Below are 17,438 nucleotides of genomic sequence, written 5' to 3'. Positions count from 1 at the left end.
CTGAATAGGCTCCAAAAAGGAAAATAATAGATTTTCAGCGTTCCATTATATATTGCCTAACCCGCGAATTTTTAAAATTTAGATCTCATAAGATTGTCCATTGTTCGAACTATCCAATGACACTTTAGTTGTTTTGATTCGGTGAAATCTGGCGTAGTAATCACTTTTTCGCAAGATCTCCATTTTTTTAATTTTTACTTTTTTTTTTTCTCAAAATATCCGAAATTTTTTCGACTACTTCTGTTTTTTTGATCATTGTCGAGATAGCTTTAACAAGTTGCTTTGTTACCTTACCTTCTGTAGAAGAAGTTTCAGAATAATCCATTCAGCTGTTTTCCAGAGAAAGAAAATTAGAAGATCATTTTCAGTAATCTAAGGATTTTTCAACTTTTTTCCAAGATTGAGGCTCTTTTTGGACAACTTATGTTATTTCAATGCTTTTATTGTTGGACTCACGCCATAGCCCACCCATAGGACTCTGCGTTAAAAAAGTTTCAGAAAAATCGGAGTTGTCGTTTTCGAGAGATAAAGACGTCTAAAAAGGCTCCAAAAACGGAAAATACTAGATTTTCGGCGTACCACAATTTATTTTCTAACCATCGAAATCGTACCATTGAGATGCCATATAATAGTCCATTAATGGGGCTATCCAAAGACACTTTTCTTCTTTTGGTCTGGTAATATCTGACCGAGAAATCCAGCTTTTCGCAAGAGCGACAATTTTTTAACCTTTTTTTTTCATTTTTTGAATACTTCCGGTATGGAGATTATTGTCGGAATAGTTTTAATAACCAGTTTGGGCAATTAAATAGCGGCAGGGCTCTGTAATGATATATTACATTATCTGATCAGATAAAATGACCCTGAGAAATCCTATGTTCAAAGGTGCCAAAAATGCAAAAATGTCAAAATATCGAAAATTAAATTTCAATAACTCAATACATATTACATATCGTTAGAATCGTAATTAGGTCAGCTATCCGAATCTGTAATCTTTTTGTAAAAATTTGTTTAAATAATAAAGTAATAGAGCATTTTGCAAAATTTCACGATTTTTCGATTTTCAGTCCCTTTTTTATCGTATTCCAGACATTTCAAAGTCTTATTGGATGGCATAATTCACAAGACTATCGAATGGACTCTCGATAGAGAAAGTTAAAAAAAAAGTTGCGGTTAAGATTTCGAGATACAGGCGTCCAAAAACGCTCCAAATCAGAAAATACTTGATTTTCAGCTTGTCATATTTTGCTGCTTGGTCATAGTATCCGTATAAATTGGGCATCATACGACAGTCCATTCCTCGGGCCACTCAACGAAAGCTTAATTCGTTTAATCCATTGATACTGTACGGAGAAATCAAGTTTTTCCCCAAAACACCCATTTTTTGCGTTTTTTTCGAAATATCTATCATTTCGACTACTTCCGGTTTCCGGATCATTTTTAAAATTGCTTTATGCAGCGGTCTGACTATATAGCTTTATGTTCCAGGAATTTCAGAACTATCGATTTATCCTTTCCAAAAAATATAAGGGTTGGGAAATGGGCAGAAAATTCGAAAAATAAAGGGCGATAACTCGGAATAAAACTTACATTTCTGGTATTGGATGGTCTTCAGGTATCCAAAAATGTAGGTCAAATTTGAAAATTTTGAAAAATAAAAAAAATTGTCTCTTAAACAAAAATTTTCATTTTTCGAACGCTAGAAGTCAGTGACGAAGTTTCAAAATTTCGAATTTTTCAACTGCTATCGTCCGAGAAAAGACTCAGGGTTTCTGAAAATGTCATTTGTATGAAAATAGGTACAGAATTGACGAAGCTTGGGCCGTTTTTTAATTTTTATGCACCGCACGAAATTCGGCCACTTCGGTCTGCGCAGAAGTTTCAAAATTGTTTTAAGGAGTAGCCACCACCTGGTTGTCTCAATAGAAAATTTGGTTCCAGATCGATATCTGTTTCCGATCATGGAGAAATAGGCTCCCGCGGAAAAAAATAATAATAATAATAATTTTAGTAAAAACAATAGTCTTCAGACAAAGTCTGAAAGTCTGAAAGCCTAATAATAATCTTAACAAAAACAATAGTGTTTCACACAAGCTATGCAGTGTGAAACCCTAATAACAGCAGTGGTACTTCTTCCGTTTCCTGAAACTCCACCGATCGAACATGGCTTGTTAGCTTGTTCTCTATCCATCTCTCAAAAATATGGGCGTATCCTGCCTGGCAGCCGCTGGTATATTTCCCCGTCAGTAATGTGGACCCTATAGAAGTCATAATTTTTATCCGATTTAAAAAAACGTTCTATTATATCACCGTTACACCCTAAGGATGACTGAGTTCGATTTCGTGAAAATCGGCCCAAAATTGACAGACAAAATGGCCGCCATTCGTTCCCAAATAGCGTAAGAATATGATATATATCAAGGTTGTGGACCCTATAGGGGTCACAATTTTTATCCGATTTTGTTGAAACTTGAAATGTAAGTTTATAACCCAAAGATCTCGGTTCCTCTCGATATTCGTGCATATCGGACCGTAACTTCCTGAATTATGACCCCTGATTGTACGAAAAATCACGTTTTTAGCTTGTGGACCCTATAGAAGTCATAATTTTTACCCGATTTAAAAAAACATATTATTATATCACCGTTACACCCTAGGGACGACTGAATTCGAATTTCGTGAAAATCGGCCCAAAATTGACAGACAAAATGGCCGCCGTTCGTTCTCAAATAGCGTAAAAATATGGTATATCAAGGTTGTGGACCCTATAGAGTTTACAATTTTTAGCCGATTTTGTTGAAACTTGAAATGTAAGTTTATAACACAAAGATCTCAGTTCCTTTCGATATATGCGCATATCGAATTGTAATTTCCTGAATTATGGCCCTTGATTGTAGGAAAAATCACTTTCTTGTTAGCTTGTTCTCTATCCATCTCTCGAAAATGTGGGCGTATCCTGCCTGGCAGCCGCTGGTATATTTCCCCGTCAGTAATGTGACCTTTTTGACCTAATCATTTACAATTTCAACTTCTGTTTTGACTACCAGTGTTACATTATCGAGAATGACAATCAAATATGGCCAGTATATGAATGACATTTCATTTTATCCTACAGTAGGACGCTAAACCCCATTTTATTTAATTTATTTAGAATACAACTATGTCGAATGAAATAGTTGCGCACCCATTCCCCCCAAACACCAGTCTATATTTATATAAACATGACATACCTAGCTTTTATTTACACATATAGTTAACTATGTCCTATATATCAACGTATCACGTGACAAAATAACCAGACGAAAAAGTACAATGTGACATGTCTAATTACTCATTGGAAATCACCTCGCATGAACAATTTAAAGTAAAATTTAATTAATGACAAAATAGCATTTAGCAAATATATATTTAACGTTTATGTTACGTGTCCAAAGCAAAATTTAATGACATAAAATTATATACGGACAAAATTTACCGTATAACCTACCACTTTTCTAAAAAGTGTCTTATTCTCACCTCAACCGCCTATTAAACATGTATTAATGACTTTGCGATAATCTCACAATTTAACGAGCCGTTTATTTTAGGGTTTTTATACGCCCACATTGAAATGTGGTCGTATATTGTCGTCGCCCCCGTCCGTCCGTTCGTCCGTCGGCCAAAGTTAATATCCGATTAACTTTAAATTTATACACAGTGTTTAAGGTCATGAGACGAAGAAGCCTATTGATTTTCAGCGATTTCCGATAATTACTGCCAGAGTTATGGCCCTTGATCACTTCAAAAAATCTTGTGGACGCTCTAGAGGCCAAAGTTAATATCCCATTGACTTCAGATTTATAAAAACCAAACAAATTCTAATGGTTTTCTGTATTAGATTTTAGTGTATTATAAATGTTTCATTACTGAAAAAAGTAAAAATATGCGACAACTCTTGTTGACTGCCCGGACGATTTAGCTGCTGTGGATTTTAACATACCCTAACTTTTTATTCAAAAGTTAATATACCATAATTTTGAAACTTGGACTAAGGGTCTCAAAATTACATTAGCTTTACTTAGCTGAACACATGGACAACACAATAACACACATTTTTAGCAATCTAACCTTTTATTCAAAAGCTAAATTACCTAATTTAGTCTTACTCGACTAAAACCATAATTTTGAAACTTGGACAAAGAGTCTCAAAACTATATTAGCTTTAATTAGCTAACCACATATACGAACGACACAAAAACACAAATTTTAATGAATCAAAGTAGAAACATGCCAACTCTATCCTTAGCTCTGCCATCTTCCCACTTTGATCTGGAGACAACATTAATTCCTTACTTTATTCCCTATTCATTTCCTAATCATTATTTCTTAGTTATGCCAACAAAATTTTTTTTTTTTTAAACTACTCCCTAGACCCACTTTAATTTCAATTTTATTACTCAAATTTACTATACTACAGGTCATTTTAATGAATCAAAGTAGAAACATGCCAACTCTATCCTTAGCTCTGCCATCTTCCCACTTTGATTCAGAGACAACATTAATTCCTTACTTTATTCCCTATTCGTTTCCTAATCATCATTTCTTAGTTATACCAACAACAAAAAAAAAAAAAAAAATTTTTTTAAACTACTCCCTAGACCTACTTTAATCTCAATTTTATTACACTAATTTACTATACTGTTAACCTGATAATATTCATACCTAACTAATGATATTCTATTGTTTATAAACCTGTCAAAATTTATGAAAGACTATAGTTTATTCTCTATACAGTTGCATTTTAACATTTATTGTATTTTAAACTGATTTTAACCTTATATTAATATTTGATCTGTTAAACAACGCCATATTCAATTTTCCCCCCAAAAATGTATTTACCCAATTCTGCGAATATTTCCACCGAAAAAATGTTCTTCCACCAGATTTCTTTTTGTTCTTCCACCAATGTTTTTCTCCACCAGATTTCTTTTTTCCACCAGAATTTTTTCGGTTGCTGGTTTGTATGGGTTTTCTTCTTCCAAAGTTGCTGCTTACCCTAAAGGTCGAAACTGAGGTACGGCACCAAATAGAATATGTAGTATTCTTCCAAATTTCTTCCAGGGTACTTGATCTCGTAGTCACGTCCACCAAATCAAATGTTTATTCTTCTTCCAAAGTTGCTGCTTATCCTAAAGGTTGAAACTGAGGTACAGCACCAAATAGAATATGTATTTTTCTAGATTCCCTTGAAGGTCGATTCTGGTCATGGAAACCTAAATCAAATATGTAGTACCATGGGCCTTCTGCCAGACGTGGAGAGCGGGTGATCCCAAATCGGTCGTCACATCCAATGTACGACCCATGCATCTTTTCTTACTACATATTTTAGTAGCCTTGTGATCGTCTAGTATTTTCATGTGTCGTCTTCCCCTTCACGTTGCGTATTTACTTCTTACTGTTTTCTTAAGACGTTTGTCTTACCAGGAATAACAATGCAACAATTCGTTTTTACATTTTATATATCATAGCTGCTTACATATGGTGTAATGCATTATAGAATAAAGTCATTCTCTCAAACCTCACACCAGCCAGACTCGCTGGGCAAGTCTGCTGATAGAAACTGCTACATCTTTTCCCTTCCAGAATCTGTCTGTTGTCTAGGAACTCAGATGGTTATCTCTCCGGAATCCAATGAAATCTGCCTTAAAAGTTTGCCACAATTTCTTTTATAGGACCTATGAACATCACGCACAAACTCGTCTATTCATGACCCTGAACCTGTGCAATTACTGATATGATTGGTCCCTTGAACCAAATGATGCAATAGTTAAATTTCCAATCACATGTAATTTTGTTGACACATAGAACCAGCTATGTTTTGGTTCTATAACTCTTTTGATTTGTCAACCTGTCACTTGTTATATTTATAGCACAGCTTTCATGAGTTAACAGGTTTAACCAGAGGCCAAAGGCCAAGGGGTAAACCTGTTAACGAATGAAGCATGCTACAAATTACTTGTAACATTGACAACTGCTCAACATGCTTATAAGAGCAAAAATTCTAGCCAATGTGATACAACGTGTTTTCCTGCTAGACCAGCCTGTGAATACACGATACGGTCAAAACCCCTACATTGTAAGTCCGAACCCCCTCTGGTCAAAAACCCCTCATTTTTATATTTTATAATATTAATCATTTCAAAATTATGTTTTTGTGGTTTGTCTAGAGAATTACACAACAAAGTCGATTATTTTTATTTTTTATTTGCAATTATATGGGTGAAATTATTTCCATCGAATGGTGTGCCCAATACCTTATAGGGTTCTTGTAGATCTTTTGTTTTTTTACGAACTCGCTTTTTTGATGGTTGTCCGCGCGAGTATTGCAGGAATGCAGTCTTGACATTGCTCTGATCCAGACGGAGATGTTCAAGAGCCCACCAGAGTGTGGACTGTCATATTCTCAGCAGGGAACTGAACAGCCTGTTCCTAGACTCTCAAAGATTGTTAGTGCGATGAAGTGTTGTCAGATGAACGTTCCAGAGTTCTGCTGGGAATAGGGGTGGTATAGGAGATTTTAAATTGTAGTGCCATGACTTCAGTTGAGATTGATCAGATAATTGCATTTCACTTGAATGATTACAATAACCGAGGCTATGTTATTCCTAGTAAAAAGCAGATTATATACTATTCAAAAAAAGTAGGGGATATTTGATTTTGGGGGCATAATACTAAAATATGCAAATGACTACGAAAAAAGTCACTATAGAACCTAACAGAAGAAACATTTCCAGTTACATGTGACGCCCAAACGCACCAATAGCTACCGCATGGAATGCAGGTGATGCTTGGGATCATCATGGGGGTCCAACCCAAGATTTGCACGACTCTGACTTTGAATGTTACAGTCATTGTGGCATTGAATTCCAGGGTGGAAACATCAGTTTAATTGTTTTAGTGACCAGAAAACAAATTTTGATATGCGTCGGCTTACCCAAAATGAAAGGTTACGTGCCCTTGGCATGCTACAGATCGGCACAACACAGGCGGTTGTGGCGCGGACGATGAATGTTTCTCAGTCTGTCATAAGCAGGCTATGGTCCAGATACCGTGATACACAATCTGTACAGGACAGACCACGCTCAGCTCGCCCTTCTCAGGTCGACCAAGGGCGACAACTCAAGCCCAGGATCGATTTATCCGTACCTTGGCCTTGAGAAATCGTGTCATCACAGCAAATCAGATCAGCGCTCGTCTTCAAACAGACACTGGTGTGAGAGTGAGTGGCCAGACGATTCGGAATCGACTGCATAGGGGTCACCTTCGCATCGACGTCCTCGCGTGATCCCTTGTTTGAGAGATCATCACATTCAGGCAAGACGTCGTTGGTGTAGGGATCGTCAACACTGGGATAATCGACGCTGGTGCAATGTGATGTTTTCAGATGAGTCAAGGTTCACTGTTGATTTTTTGGACAGACGTAGGAGGGTGTGGCGTCGTCGAAACGAGCGCTTCCAAGACGTTAACGTCATCAGACATGATCGATTTGGGGGTGGTTCTGTTATGGTGTGGGGAGGCATCACTGTTGCTGGAAGAACGGCTTTACATGTTGTTGCAGGGCGTGTTACAGGCCAGTACTACCGGGACAACATCTTGGCAGTCCATGTTGTGCCGTTCGCACGACGTCATGGCCGCCGTTTCATCTTCCAGGATGACAACGCAAGATGTCACAGGGCCAGGATCGTTACAGGTTACCTCCAACAACAGAACATCACCACATTACCTTGGCCAGCACTGAGTCCCGACCTCTCCCCCATCGAGCATGTCTGGGACATGCTTGGACAGAGGTTACGTCAACGTCAACAACGTCCTGCCAATGTCCAAGAACTTGCTGCTGCGTTGCAACAGGAATGGGACAATCTGGACCAAAATGACCATAGACGTTTCATTAGGAGTATGCCACGTCGGATCAATGCTTGTTTGGCAAACAGAGGAGGATTTACCCGTTACTGACTTGGTTGTGATGCTGTGGTAACTTTGCTGTTTGACCCCGGGTATCATTTTACCCTTATAATGGTCAGTCTGTGCCTTACTTAGTCTAACGATCATTTGTTTCTTCGTCAGTTTCATTAGGTGACTTTAATAACACTTAAAAATCAAATATCCCCTACTTTTTTTGAATAGTATATTATGTTAATTGTGTGGTCAGTTGTCCTAGTTGGTCATCATATTTTTTTTAAATAATAATATTTGTCCCCCGCCTTTCGAAGAAAGCAGGGGACTATTAAAATGGGTTCGTCCGTCTGTCTGTCTGTCTGTCCGTCTGTCTGTCCGTCACACTTTTTGGGACACAATAACTCTCTTCCTAATTGAGCTAGAATGTTCAAACTTGGTGTATGTGTTTATTAGGTCAATGCCTTGATGGAGTTCGAAGATGAGCATTTTCCGCTTAGGGTAAGCAGAGATAAGCAATTTGATTGGTTGATGCTTTGGGACACGATAACTCTCTTCCTAATTGGGCTAGAATGTTCAAACTTGGTGTATGTGTTGATTAGGTCAATGCCTTGATGGAGTTCGAAGATGAGCATTTTCCGCTTAGGGTAAGCAGAGATAAGCAATTTGATTGGTTGATGCTTTGGGACACGATAACTCTCTTCCTAATTGAGCTAGAATGTTCAAACTTGGTGTATGTGTTTATTAGGTCAATGCCTTGATGGAGTTCGAAGATGAGCATTTTCCGCTTAGGGTAAGCAGAGATAAGCAATTTGATTGGTTGATACTTTGGGCCACGATAACTCTCTTCCTAATTGAGCTAGAATGTTCAAACTTGGTGTATGTGTTGATTAGGTCAATGCCTTGATGGAGTTCGAAGATGAGCATTTTCCGCTTAGGGTAAGCAGAGATAAGCAATTTGATTGGTTGATGCTTTGGGACACGATAACTTTAGTTCTAATTAAGTGAGATTGATGAAACTTGGTGTATAGTTTCATTACAGTAATACCTTGACTAAGTTTGATAATGAGCATTTTCTGCTCAGGGTAAGCAGAGCGATACGCAATTTGATTGGTCGAGACTTTGGAAAACAATAACTCTCCTACTTTGATTGTCCCCCGCCTTTCGAAGAAAGCAGGGAACTATTAAAATGGGTTCGTCCGTCTGTCTGTTTGTCTGTCTGTCCGTTCCGCTTATGGTAAGCAGAGATAAACAATTTGATTGGTTGATCTTCGAATTGAGTAAATGTTCATGCTTATTGTCCCCCGCCTTTCGAAGAAAGCAGGGAACTATTAAAATGGGTTCGTCCGTCTGTCTGTTTGTCTGTCCGTTCCGCTTAGGGTAAGCAGAGATAAACAATTTGATTGGTTGATGCTTTGGGACACTATAACTTTAGTTCTAATTAAGTGAGAGTGATGAAACTTGGTGTATAGTTTCATTACAGTAATACCTTGACTAAGATCGATCAATTGAGCAATTCCAATACAATCCAATACAATGAATATAGGCAAGGTAAATAAACAAATAAATGGAAAAAACAAATTGAAAAAGAAACTATTATAAATTAATTAAATATGTAGTATGCAATAATGAATTGACATTTAATGACAGAAAGAAAACAGTGAACTTTGCACAACTTGCAGCAAGATGGAAAATAGACCCGTTGATACAACCAAACTCTAGATCTGTAGGCATAGAGCATGTTTTCCCCTTAATATGCTATAATTATTCCATCAAAAACATTGTATGCTTAGACTATAAGTAAAGATATACTGTTTGATTGTTCAATACTTTGTAAAAGATAATTTGTGATAAATTTATATGTGTCCTCTAATTATTTTCCTATTTCGGCGGGGGACATCAGCCTCACTGTTGGCTTGTTTATTTTTCAAATACTTTTTTTTTAAATGATAATAAATAAATGAAATAAATTAATAAAATAAATAAATAAATATAAAGGGAGGTTTTGTCCCTTTTTAATTTGAGTCCAAGGGGGTTATGACCTAGGGGGTTTCAACCGGAGGGGGTTTTGACACAGACCCTATACGTGAATACAGATACTTCAATGTGTTCCAGGGGATCACGTGGCGAAGTGGGTAAGACGCTAGCTCGCTAGCCTGGAGGTCGGGTGTTCGATCCCTGCATTGGCCGAGAAAGTTCATCCAGATTTTCCGGCGTGGTTCTCCCTTGTCAGTGATGCAGGACGGAGGGGCTGACAAGGAAAGCTGTCTAGTCGTTCGGATGGTACGAAAAACCGAGGTCCCGTGTATACATTGGAGTGCACATAAAAGATCCCTTGGCAGTTGGAATTCGATATAAGAGTAGGCCGTAGTGCCGCTGTCCGGGCAAAATTTCCCTCATAGCACACTGTATGGCGTATGCCCGTCTTCATTAGCCCAGATTAGGAGCAGAACAGTAGGACGTTAAACTCCATTTCATTTCATTTCATTTCAATGTGTTCCAATAGGTGACTTACCCTAATCCCAGTTCCCAAACAGCCAATCAATCGTCGCGGGGTATGGGGGCCTAGCGCTCCCCAAGAAAAAGTTGAAAATTTAACTGCAACAAATGATTTAAGCAACTTCAAAGTTTCCAATCGGTTTTCAACATATCCCATTCAATGCCGACCTGAATTCCAACCATATTTCTATTATCTCTGTATATGATGTTAAATGTTTTCCGGTAATAAATAGTCTCAAGGATGGTTCCAGTCTTTAGTTATTATCGAAGAATTACACTGTTACACTATTCTAACCCATGATTTAAGCAACTTTAAAGTTTCCAATCGGTTTTCAACATATCCCATTCAATGCCGACCTGAATTCCAACCACCCAATCAGACTAATGCAGCTGCATCCACAAAAAATAATCGATGCTCGAAAAATTTCGCACAAAGTAGAATGACTCCAGACAAAATGCTTTAATCCATAGTCAATTCAGTACAAATTCGTGGTATTCAATTAAAAGAAAAGTAAAATTAGTGTGTTATTAGATTTCGGGCACTTTATTTTGCCAACTAGATGAAATATTAATTTTTGTTTTCACTTTACCTGTCTGCCCAAAAAATAAGATTGCCCAAAAGTTAGGGAGCACCCCACCCAGCCCCGTCCTGTCACCCTGGCTCATACGCCATGGTTGCGAGAGTCACGATTAGTTAACTGATCAGTCAATCCTTATTTCAACCCCTATGACAAATTAGGTAATTTTTAAAAAAACCGACGGGATAGAGTTTTTCTCAAAACTCTTTCCCTGTGTCCATTATCTATTAAATAATTCACTGCTATCAGTTATGACCAGTTAAAAGAAGCGGTTTCCATGTACAATACGACCACATTTTCCAAGAAATGTATAGAGAAGAGGTAAAATCAATAGGGTTCATCCTCTCATTCGCATTCAAGATCTTTTGCTCCTTAACATATTTGTTAAGTTTCATCAGAATGGGACAACAATTGTAGCCCCTCTGGACGGCCTAAAAATTCATACATATTTCACATCTTGCGTAAAAGGTAGGGCCTATAGCTCTAGAATGTGAGGTCTGCTGTGTACCAAAGTCGAACTTTTGATCCTTAACACAAAGTTTAAGTTTCATCTCATGAATTGGACAAAAATTGTAGCCTCGGGAAGGTTCACAAACTTCATTCATATTTCACATTTTGCGTAAAAGGCAGAGGGGCCAATGTGCCCCAAAATTAAACTCGTTTTAAGTTCATCTAAATCGGATAAAACTTGGTATTATGTGCTTTTATACTATATGCATAAAGGAGAGTGGCCATTTGACTGAAAGTTTCGGTCCGATTTTCAGGAAATTTGGACTCAACCATATATATACAGTGTAACAGTGATACATTTGAACGGTTTTGAAAATAAGATAAAAATGGTGACCTCCAGACTCAGAGGGTTCACAAGCTAAAGATGTGATATTTCATAAATTAGGGTCCATGATCCAGAAAGCTACGGTCAAATACATGCCAATATCGAAAGGAATTCAGGCCTTTAGGATATATCAAAATTTGATGAAAATTTGAACCTCTGGCCCACAACCTGGGTATTACATGCTTTTAAGGGTGGCATCCATTTTGTCAGGCAGTTTCGGTCTGATTTTCACGAAAGTGGAGTTCAGCCGTAATTATGGTGCAGTGGTAATATATTTGAATGGTTTTGACAATCAAATAGAAACTGTGAGGTCTAGAGGGTCCCCAAGCTAAAAATGTCGAGATCTTTCGGTTATAAACATACACTGTCAGTTTCATCAAAATCGTATAAAAATTGTAACCTCTAGAGTGTCCACAACCTTGGAATTATTAGGCATATATTTGTCAAGTTCAGCATCGCAGTAAGCCACAATCGAATGTGCTTGCACGGTAAAGGATTTGGAAAAAAAATAAAATTTCACTTTATTGCTTATTAATTTCATTAGCCAGAAAGCGTCTCTAGATCCCCAGGAGCTACCGGGACCTATGCAGCCCCTGGACCCTAGTCTAAAGTCCTAAAATGGTAGCCCCCCCCCCCTCAATCAAGAATTGCTTCCGCCGGCCCTGTATTATTGTAAGGTCCATTGTCGTACACTACGACAAAGGAAAACCATGCAGGAAAATCCTTAAGAACTTGCCTTGGTGTGAGCCATGACCACAATCAGTGAGCCACTGTGGCTCCCTCCCCCGTATCAAAAACATTTAAATAGCTCATTTTATAAAAAAAAGTCATTAGTTGTAGGCCTACTGCCAATTTTGTGTCTTACAGGTATTATGTTTTTATTTCAGAAATATTTAATGAATGGCTTATAGTGATACAGATTTTCTGAAAATGAAGAACTGATAATGGTGAAAAGTTAGTTCATTACAAATATATATTTTGTAAAAGACTAAAGACACCAGAATGAAAAATAATGTTACATATAAGAGAATTGACTGTAAAAAGCCTCTACCATATTTTTATCTGACTGTTTCACTGTAAGTGTTTCCAATATATATTTAATTAATTATACTGTTCATGTTGTCTTTCAAAATGGCTATAAATACTTAAAATTCTCAAATGGTGATTGACTAACAATGGACCGCTTTAAGCCATTGATAAGATTCCCACATAGCAATTAACTTTTATTCTTCTACTACTATCATTAATTATCTACACAACACTCAGTATAATCTGTTGCCGACTATAACAACAATAATGAGATTGTGTCGCTTCTATACGTGTATGTTCGATCCCTGCATTGGCCGGCAAAGTCCATCCAGATTTTCCGGCGTGATTCCCCCTTGTTAGTGATGCAGGACGGAGAGCCTGACAAGGACAGCTGTCTAGTCGTTCGGATGGGACGAAAAACCGAGGTCCTGTGTTGACATTGGCATGCACGTAAAAGATCCCTTGACAGTTGAAATTTGATATAAGAGTAGGCCGTAGTGCCGCTGTCTGGGCAAAATTTCCCTCATAGCACACTGTGTGGCGTATGCCTGTCTTCATTAGCCCAATTTGGAGCAGAACAGTAGGACGTTAAACCCCATTTCATTTCATTTCTATATGTGTACATTATTCTGTACAAGCCATACAATTTTATAGTTAAAAAGCAGAGGTCGATCTTAGCCATGTTTGAAAATGGGGTTTTGAAAAATATGCTATTTTTCCGGTGTGCAATTGACTGATTGGTCAGATCTAGTTTCGGTCATTTTCCATAGCCCCCATAGTCCAGGCATTTTAACTCAATTTCGCACCATTTCGGGCAGTTGCTGCATTAGAAATGCCGACCACGTGCAATTGACTGATTGGTCAGATCTAGTTTCGGTCATTTTCCATTATAAACACTGAAAGGAGCTGTACGAAAACTACTTGCATTGGTTGTTGAAGGATTGTGACTTGTGTCCCAAGGCCTTAAATTCATAGCCAATTGAAAGAATACACTTTTCCTGCTGTTGTGTTAAGATATTGGGTATTGGGAACCCTTTATAGCTTACATTTGTCTGCATCAATAAAATAATTCAAAGGAAAGGAATCCTCTGTGCTGGGAAGAATTATTCTTGAGAGTATGTCATTATTTGTAGATATTTTTTACTGGCAGAAGAATTAAGATCCAATGATGTTTACCCTTTTAGGTAAATGTTGCCTTATTTCCAAACAACTTAGTATTAATTTAGACATCTCAAGTTTTTACAGATTATTATTCAAAATTTGAAAGCCTGACTGTACACAGCAAAACCAATATTTTGATGGAATGTCATTTAAGTAGACAATGACACATAGATGACATCAGTTTGCAGGCATATCTAAAAAGTTGTTGTCAACAATGGATGACACTTTTGTCAAGGAGATACACATTTTAAACTGTATTACTTTAACTCTGGGGAACTACCTGAAAAACTCATATTTGCTGTATATTGCATATGTAGTCAATATCTTGCTTGTTATAATTGATTAAATCCTATATGTGATAAGTAAAAGTTACATAGCCATACTGATAATTTTAAATCAATTCTTTTACTTTAGGTATGATCATTTATTTCTCTGGGTCAGTCTTGTGGATTACTATACAGTTATGTAACATGGTACTGAACAATTACCATTGTATACTGCAGTACGATTCATAGCCACAGTATTCAGCTCTACATTGTGGTTATAATAGTAGGGCTTAATTGGCTGGCAATGGAATTGACCATTAAGAAATGAAATGGGGTTTAGTCCTACTGTTCTGGGGGGTTGGATGGCTGAATGGTTAGCGTGAGCGCGCTGTATCATAAAGTCTGTCATTGAGTCGACTGGCGTGGTTTCGAATCCCCGGTTGTACGTGACAAGGAGTAGGGCCACCTGTCCAACCTCGTGGGTTTTCTCCGGGTCCTCCGGTTTCCTCCCACTGCTAAAGACCCCTACGCGCAAGCGAATTATTGAAATAAAATTAAACCATATGTTAGTCCCGAAATGACCTAGTTTGTGTCGAGTGGACGTTAAACCCCATTTCTCTCTCTCTCCCTACTGTTCTGCTCCGATTAGTCAATTAATTATGTGTCATAAAGTTATGTCTTTAATCATAAGCACAGTGTTTCAATTGCATTTAGTAATTGAACTAGAAATAAACAGGACACAATTCTGTGGAATACAATTACTGTTTATTACTTACCATGTAGCAAGTAATGATGATAGTTATGTGAGAATCTAGTCTTAACATCACACAGTAATAATATGGAAATTCTATAGAATAAAACTGTATTGTCGATTTGATATAAACAAAATACACAAAAAATTTGACTTGCTGGCTAAGTTTTTACATGCCCACATTTTCATGTGGACTTATATTGTCGTCGCCCCTATTTGTCTGTCCGTCCACAATTTGTTTGTGAACACACCACAGGTCACAATTTTTATCCAAATTCAACGAAACTTGAAATATAGCTTTATCTCTCTAAGATCTCGGTTCCTTTGGATATTGGCATGTATCGGACCATAACTTCATGGATTATGGCCCCTGATTGTACGAAAAATCACGCTTTTAGCTTGTGGACACTCTAGAGGTCACAATTTTGATCCGATTTTGATGAAACTTGAAATGCATGTTTATAACCCAAAGATCTTGGTTCTTGTCGATATTTGCGCATATCGAATCGTAACGTCCTGAATTATGGCCCCTGATTGTACGAAAAATCACCTTTTTTAGCTTGTGGTCCCTCTGGAGGTTACAATGATTATCCGATTTAAAAAAACGTTTGATTATTTCACCGTTACATCGTAATGAAGGTTGACCTCGAATGTCATGAAAATCTGACCAAAACTGCCCGACAAAATGGTCGCCGCGAATAGTGTAAAAATATAGTGAATCAAGGTTGTGGACCCTTTAGAGGTCACAATTTTAATCCGACTTTGATGAAACTTGAAATACGTGTTTGTAACCCAAAGATCTTGGTTCCTTTCAATTTTTGCGCATATCGAATTGTAACGTCCTGAATTATGGCCGTTATACCTGACGAAGGTTGAGTTTGAATTTCGTAAATATCAGACCAAAACTGACCGACAAAATGGCCGCCCCTCATACGCAAATAGTGTAAATATCTGGTATATCAAAGTTGTGGACCGTGGGTTCCATGTCGGCCGTATATGCCGGTCGTTACCGAGGGCTTTGGAAAATGACTGAAACTGGATCAGACCAGTAGGTCATTTTGCACGCTGGAAAAATAGCATATTTTGTGCTAAATCATAAAATCCCCGGACACGAGGAAACTCTATGCGTGTCGTGATGTAAACTGTCGGGTATAATAAAATTAACAGTGTTCAGTAGCCCTCGAATGGAAACCACTGCCAATTAATTATCCTTGTGTATGTTGCCCTAATCACACAGAGGATTAACATCAAACAGATCAAAAGCTTAACATTTAATCAATTTATTTAGGTGTGTGTGTTTTGTTTTATAATTAGTAATACTGTGATCATTCTTTAATTTGAGTTGTTGTTACAGCGTATTTGCCGACTTTCATCACTCGTGCGGCCATATTTACTGTATCAACATCAAACAAATCAAATGTTGAAATTCCTCACCTCCCAGAATAACAAAAGAAAGCGAGATGATGATATTGCCATCAATGAATCCGACCTCCCTTCTTCAACACCGGCCCACGAGGAAGATAGTTCCGCTCCGAAAAACAAAGTCAGCCGTAAATTCTCTACTAAATGGTCACAAATATTCCCGTGGTTAAGATATGATATTCCCACACAAAAGGTGTATTGCCAGGTGTGTTTTTAATCAATTTTTTTTCTTTTATATAACAATTGCTAGAAGTCACTTTGCTTGACAAAGAACTTTTTCGCTGGCCACCTTTTTGAAATATGTGCAAACATCTTGACATGTTATCGAGTGAAAATACTAGCATGATATTATTTGAGCTCACAAAATATCAATACAAGTTAATATATTGATAAGTTTAAGAATTATGTTAATTATTGTACATTTTTATGACTTTAAATTATACTGAGTGCCATGAAAAACGCATCACTTAGTTTTTCGTACAACAAAATGATCCTGTACACATCTCTTATTTATTTTGCTTCTTATTGTGAACAATATTCAAATAGGAACACATCAATAACAACACATTTGTACACTTAAGGATGTTTAATCTGTAATCAACGGTACAAAGTCAGAGGGGTCAAAACCAAAAGTATGACATAGATGTCAGTAGCGTGTGTGTCCTCCTCGGGCTCTTACGCGACGTCGCATGGAATTTACCAATGTTTGAAAGAAGGCCTGGGGCAAATTGTTCCATTCTTGGACAAGAGCTGCTTCTAAAGCAGCAATGGTGTGTATCTGTGGTCTCCGATACAGACGGCGTCCAATCCCATCCCAGGCATGTTCTATCGGTGCCATGTCCGGAGACATGGCTGGCCAGTCCAAGACATTGATGTTGTTAGCAGCCAGGTAGTCCATACTAAAACGGGTGGTATGCGGATGTGCATTATCCTGTTGGAAGTGCTGAAGTTGTGGGTGCGCTCGA

The 17,438-nt window shown here is 37.7% G+C and overlaps 1 long non-coding RNA gene across 3 annotated transcripts in view; it reads left to right on the top strand.

Moving 5' to 3' along the window:
- The window catches only part of LOC126828407 (uncharacterized), a 64,693-nt gene that overhangs the window by 21,503 nt on the left and 25,752 nt on the right, over positions 1-17,438 (top strand). For 2 of the 3 annotated variants that reach the window (XR_007683020.2, XR_007683018.1), the window contains exon 2: positions 12,732-12,920. This is a non-coding gene — a long non-coding RNA (uncharacterized LOC126828407). Of the gene's footprint in view, positions 1-12,731; positions 12,921-14,006; positions 14,058-17,438 lie in introns of all 3 variants that reach the window. The other variant, XR_007683019.1, reaches the window with a different exon arrangement.

This window comes from Patella vulgata, chromosome 7 (assembly GCF_932274485.2).
Source record: "Patella vulgata chromosome 7, xgPatVulg1.2, whole genome shotgun sequence".
In the NCBI taxonomy this organism is placed as follows: domain Eukaryota; kingdom Metazoa; phylum Mollusca; class Gastropoda; family Patellidae; genus Patella; species Patella vulgata.
Note: the sequence above shows the minus strand (reverse complement) of the source record. Positions and strands in the feature narration are given on the sequence as shown.